The sequence below is a fragment of the Erythranthe guttata genome, chromosome 10 (genome assembly GCF_056151865.1).
Source record: "Erythranthe guttata isolate IM_541 chromosome 10, IM_541, whole genome shotgun sequence".
Classification (NCBI taxonomy): Eukaryota; Viridiplantae; Streptophyta; class Magnoliopsida; order Lamiales; family Phrymaceae; genus Erythranthe; species Erythranthe guttata.
Window position 1 is genome coordinate 14245234 of NC_142542.1, and position 7103 is coordinate 14252336.

Sequence of the window (7103 nt, forward strand, 5' to 3'; positions counted from 1 at the left end):
GTGGGGCATCCGACGAGCTCGAAGGAGGTGGAAGTGGGGCATCCGGCTCGATCAATCTGACAATATCATTTAGGGTCCCCCACATGACCGTATGAGCGTCGGATGGCGCAAGTCCCCGCACCTCGCTAAGTGTACCCTTCACCAACTCCAAAATTTGTGAAAGTTGGACCTCCTTATCGGTACCACCCTCTGGACGAGCTTCATGGGGTCGAGGTCGATCCGCCTGGGGTCGAGGTGGATGGGCTCCATGCCTACTCAGTTGTAACATGCATCTGGGTCGGAACCAATTCATGTAGTCCGGCGAAGTGTCCGCCTCCCCGAGTTCAATTTCAACGGACCCCGACTCCTCGTCCAGACAATACTCCTCCCACCGATCAGAGAATCGTTCGCCGTACGCAACGAAAATTGAGTTCTGGACCGGTCGACCTTTGCTAACTAGAGCTTTGTACATATCTTTTGACATGTATGCACGACCTGGAATGATTTGCACCCGGTTGAACTGCCTCAACACTCTGTCCGGATGATATGCCTCGAAGTGGTCCATGCAACATATCATCCCACTAAACCAAGCAGAATCTGGCATCGGGAAACGATCACGAATAGCCGTATACGGTGACCATAAAACCTAGTAAAATAAATAAAAAATTAGATTTAAAAACCTACTTAAGTAGTAATAACAAATTATTAAACTGGTATGTTACCTGATCGGGGATCAAATCATCTAATCGAGATCGCAGGTACGACGCTCGTTCAGGCGTTGAAGTAGTCTTTGACTGAGGCTCCCATCGGCTCGCTAATGGCCCCTCGAATTCCGTCTTCAATGTGCCACCCGCCAAATAAGGAAAGTGCTCGTAAATCCATGACTGAAAGAGCGTCAGCCAGCCAGCCATCGAGTTCGTTGATTTTTGTGAGGCTGAGGAAAGCTCATCGTACAACCGGCAAAGACATGCAGTGCCCCAAGCATACTCGCCGATCCGATCCAAATCAGATACAAGATTTAGGTACTCAACGCTTACCATGTTGCCTGTCTTGTCGCACAGTATAGTACACCCGAGCAAAAATAACAAATACGCCCGAATGGCGTATGTCCTCTTCTCCGCACTATCTCTCATGGTCACTTTGCTAAATTTAGCCTTCAACCATTCCAACTTGACCGCTTTCTTCTTGTTTACATCGTCCGGGTACTCACCTAGTAACTCGAACATCAAAGTACTGGGGATCGTTTTGGAATCACGGACCAAACGCTCGCAAGCTACGGTACGCCCAACAACTGGCAAACCGATCAACGTACTCACATCGTCAAGTGTGATGGTCATCTCTCCAACAGGTAAGTGAAATGTGTTGGTAGCTGGCTGCCATCTCTCTATGAAGGCTCTAAGTAGATGGCCGTCCACAGTATTGTACGATGCCTGTACAACTGACATTAAACCACATCTTTGTACTACCTCTGTAATAAACGGCGCCGGCTCCCAACCTTTCAAAGTTCCTGTGTGATTTCGTATTCGAAATTCTGAGCCGCGCTCCGAACGATCTGGCCCTCCGTTCACAATATGATAAGCAATGTGCTTATCAAATTTTGTGTACAATTCCGGTATCTCGGGACCTCGGACCGGTTCGTTGCTCGAATCACCAACTTCTACAGTCGAAGGTAGAGCCGGCACCGGATTCGTTGACGAAGAACCCTCTCCAGACTTCTTCTTGGTCGTGGTCTTTTTCTTGGTCGTGACTGGTATGCCCTTGCCTCTATCGGATAATTCCTTCCTCTTCTTACGGTTCGAGACAGTCGGAGGTATACGAGGTTCACGTGGTTCTTCCACTGCAAAATAACACACAAATAAAAATTAATATACATAATATAAACACAAGCAAATAAAAATAGGAAAAAAAAAAAAAAATTCACAGTTCAAATTCGACAGCTACCTATCGAAAATTGGTTGAATTTTCGACAGCTACCTGTCGAAAATTGGTTGAATTTTCGACAAGTCGCTGTCGAAAATTCAACCAATTTTCGACAGGTAGCTGTCGAATTACCAAAATTCCAAATTCAACAATTTCACCATTTTCGACATCTACATGTCGATTTTGGATGAATTTTCGACATCAACCTGTCGAAAATTCATCGAAAATCGACATATACAGGTCGAAAATGGTGAACGAAGAACCGACCCACGAATCTCAAATCAATGCTCAAATCGACTGAAATTAGATGCACCCATTACTAATTAACGATCATTCTAACCTAAAACAACCAAATCCTAATTACCCATATCAAACAATCAAATCTTAAATAAATATTAAAGAAAAAAAATCGAAACAACTATAACTTACTATTCGAAGACGACGACGGCGGCGGCTTTCGGCGACGTTGGGCGGCGTTCGGCGGTGTTTGGCGTCGGCGTCCGGCGGCGGCGATGGTTGGAGCGGCGGCGGCGGCGTCGGGCGGCGTGGGAGGGGTGGACGGAGGGAGGGGTGGACGGAGGGAGGTTTTTTTGTGTTTGAATTTTTTTTTCTTTTTTTTTTATTTTGTTTTCAAATAGGTAATTTCAAAGAAAAAATGATGTAATTAGTATTTTGTATGAAAGGGTATTTTTGTACTTTTATTTTTATTTTGGTATTAAAGTAAGAAAAAACTTATAAATATGTACTCAATTGTGGTTTTCAATTTGGTAGTATTCAACTAAGCAAAAATTAGTATTCAAAATAGTTGCCCCCTTGTTAATCACCCTTCCACCATTTTTATCTTTCATGATCCCTTTAATCAAAAACTCCTAATATCTTTTTAGACATTTCTTTCAGTGATAAATCAGTCAAATGACACAATAAGGCTATTGGGAGGTTTATTTGTTGGCAAGGAGCTGGTGCCTATTAGTTTCATGATGGGAGGAATTTTGTGCTCCCATTGAATAGTTTGGATCTGAAAAATGATTAGAAAATAGCGTTACCATGGAATAAAACTTGATCTTCTGAAGGTGTGGTATCGAACTCTTGTCTATGTATTACGACCATTCTTGAGTTTTAGTTCAAAATTTACATATTATGGCAATTAGAAATGGCTAAGAAGAATTTAGCTTCTTTTTTTTCTCTTATTAAAATGACGAAAGATAAAAATGGTAGAACGATGATTAAGAATTGGTGGAAGAAGATAGATAATTAGAGAATTACAAATTTGTCCATTTTCCAGATTTTCAGCAAGTTGCAAGTAATTTTTCTAAGCCAAAAGTGATTTGGGGTGCAAAGTGCCAAACAATTTATGTTTAAAGGGTGCAATCTGCCAATTTTGCAATTTAAGGGTGCAAAGTGCCAAAAGGGTGTAATTCAAGCGTGCAAAGTGCGAAAAACCCACCCTGTTTTACCCCATTCAAGCTCCACATTTTGAAACAAGATGATCATAAGATGTGTCTCTTGGCTTATAAATATCAGATTGTGGTGCATTATTAGAAACTATATTTTTGCACAAAACGAGTACAAACTAGAGAACATTTCTCGGAATCTAAAAGATTCTGTTGAATTTGAATATGACACCATAAATGATAAACGTGTAAGAAGATTCATAGTTGGGAGTTGGTTGTAATTATCCAAACATGAGGAGGGGGTTTCGTAATTTGACCCTAATAGTAATAATCTATTTTTAATGAAGAATTGGTCTAAAGTTTACATATGTGGTGTCGGATCTACATGACTCTTTCTAAATTGTCGAAAATAGCTAATTCAGTTACAAACATTGTGATCTTCTCTATTTCTTTGAACATATAAAAATATGTTTGAATCTTTCAATGTCGTGACAGGTATAAGAATGGCGAGCGTATCTTCTTCTTCTTCAGAGGAATACAAGAAACTCGTAAACGAGATTACCAAAGGGAAAGAAAAAGTGAAACATCTAAAAGAATCTTCTTCCAAAATCGGAGATAGTGTTTTAGAGAGTAAGTTCTTCAATATATTTTTGCTTGTTTAAATAGTAATATTGTTGTCGTTGATAGTCATATTAACTATATTACTGTTACTCTGTTGCACAGTAATATTTACACAACAAAAATCACTAATATTGTGTAATAGAGTAATATTAATATGTTGTTCGTTCAACATAAGTAAACATAATAAAAAGCCAAAATAATTAATATTGATGTGGTTGAGAGTAATATTATTGTCATCCACAGTAATATTACTGTAACAACAGTAATATTACCGTCAACCATAGTAATATTATTGTGTTTACAGTTATATTACAATAGTAGACAATAATATTATTAAGTTAATATGTCTACAACTCAAACAAAACAAAAAACCAAAAAAATTATATTTATGTGGTTGTCAGTAATATTATTGTGTTAATTTTACAGCCAACGACAGTAATATAATTACGTTGACTTGTCGAAAAATCAAACAAAAAAACCCGATAAAATAATAATATTGTTGTGGTTGACAGTAATTGTACTATCAACGACAGAACAACTACTGTCACCGACAGTATAATTACTGTTATTGATAGTACAACTACGGTCCATGTTCAGCGGCAAGCGTAAAAAAAAGGGAAACAATTTAGGGAAAAAAATATTAAAAAAGTTAACGCCGGAAACCGGCACCAGAATAAAAAATTGAGAAAAAATAAGTTCAAAAAAAGAAAAGGTGGAAATTGGATTTTTGTGGTCAAAATTGATTAAGTTGAAGTTAATTTGGGGTTACAATTAGTAATTGGTTTTAATACATTATTTCGCATTTATTTATAATACATATTTAAGGGATAAAATTGGCGAAAGAGATATAACCCTTGAACCTAGAATAATAAAAATGGTTGGTCAGGGACTTTGCATAAAAACACTAAAAAAAAAAAGGGTAAATTACAACCACACCCCTCAGGTATGCATAAATAATTTTAAGGTCCTTATGGTATCGATAATTACATTCACCCCTGAAACGTAGTTAGAAACACTAAGGCCCAGTTTGGTTGGGCTGATCCGGGTGGATAGTTCCTCTAATCCACTCGGATCTCAGCTTTGGTTGAGCCCAACGGGGTCTGGGATTGCACTTGGGCCCGGGTCCGGATCAAGGATTTACCGGATCTCCCATCAGGCCGAAGGAGGTGAGATTGGGTAATCTCATCCAACTCTCAGCCCAATCAAGTACAGTATATTACCTTTATGCCCTGAATATTTATTTCTAATTACAAGACTACCCCATATATATATGAATTACCCCAAAAATTATTGTGTTAGCCCTAGAATTTTACCGGCATAGCAATACACGCCGTTCTTCGTTCTGCTTTTCTCCACTGTGGTCGGTTTTTTCACCGAGGTAATTTTTCTGATAATCAACTCATCTAGGTTCTCTAACACGCTTCTTTCTTCGTTTTTTAGGCCCCCCTAAACCGGTTGAAGAATAATCAACTCATCACAGATTGATTTCTTATTTTTCATACTTCATTAGTTATTTTTTTTTTTTTTGGTTTTTTCCGATAATCAACTCATCACAAATTGATATCACAGATTTCTTCAAATGCATCCGAGTATTGTTGAAGAATTTTGGGTTTATATGGGTTTCGATTTTTTTTATTGTTCTAATTATCCGTTCCTTCATCTCGTAATTAAGGTATTCTTCTACCGGTTACTATACATTAACGTAATTGAAACCCATAATGCGAACCAATTTAATGCACCTCCTCCATTTTCATTTATTTTGTAGTTCGATTCAAATGCCCGGTTGATGCGCTATAAATCATGGCCATATTTCAAAGATTGGACAATCATCTTTGGAAAAGATCGGGCTACGGGGGAAAGTGCCGAGGCTCTCGCCCATGCGATCAACGATATATCGAAACAAGATAAAGAAGCGGGCGACGATTCAATGGGTGGAGACCACATACCGCAACCTGCCATGCACTCCAACGAGAATGACTCGGAGAACATGTCCTCATTGCACGGTGAAGGTTACATGTCTAACATGCAAGGTGAAGGGACTTCAACCTCACATCAAAGTAGGGGTAAAAAGAAAGGCAACAAGCGTTCCCGAAACGATGACCTCGATGGCCGTATCGTGGATATGATGGCGGATATGACTAGGACTTTTGTGGAGACTAAAACATTCCTAGGCGAGTTGGCCCACCGTATCGGTTTTGAGCACGATGCGTCAACTACACATGTAAGAAGGTGTTGGATGCCCTATCGCCGTTATGTTTAGGTGTCGAGGATAAGATTACTGTCGCTAAAGCCGTTTGCAATAGCCCAACCGATCTCGACATCTTTTTTGGATTAAATGAAACCGAAAAGGGGGTTATGGTTCGAATGATCCTCGAAGGGCGCTACTTCGGTTAGCTAGAATATCATCCACTCACAAGGTGAAGAAATTTTTTCCCGTATTCGGACCCTATCTTGCGGCGTTATTTGCATTGAAGACATTTCTGTTAGTTTTTCCGTATGAACTTATAAATTTTGTGTATTATGGCCGATTATATGTCTGTAAATATTCTGTTAGTTTGGAGCTACTATGCCTAAATGGTAAGCTGAAAAAATATTTTGTTATTTAGGAGCTAATGGTCAATTTTAAACAGGTTCACGGGTTGTGTAATATTCCAAGGTTTTTGTCAATATGCATGTGTTATATTCACACTGCAACAGGTTATAGTTGCAGGCCTTCGTGCAGATTTTTGTCAATACGCATGTCTTCGTGTTTTTTTTTTTAATTTCATAGTAATTGGTTTATGCAATTGCGAAAGTTTCATTGTGCTCGGTCATTGGTTATAGTGTGATCAATTACAACTTTAAATTCTATATGAACAAACATCTGTATCAACAAATTTAAACAAACAATGTTAAATATATAAATATGTATTAACTAAGAAAAACAGTAGTATGAACAAAATGTAAACAAACAATATTAATATATATTATCGCCCATGGGTACGAAAATGAAAATTAAAATTACAAACCAAAATACAAAGTCAGGAAAATCAAATACTAATACTGAAAATCTTGCCGACTACATGGAAGTGGGAAAATAATACGGGAAATACCAATAATAATAACACGGAAAATATTATGAAAAATATTAGGAAAAACTAGCCGAGATAATGGAGATTGGAAAATTTGAACTCCCATTGATCAATGGAGTCT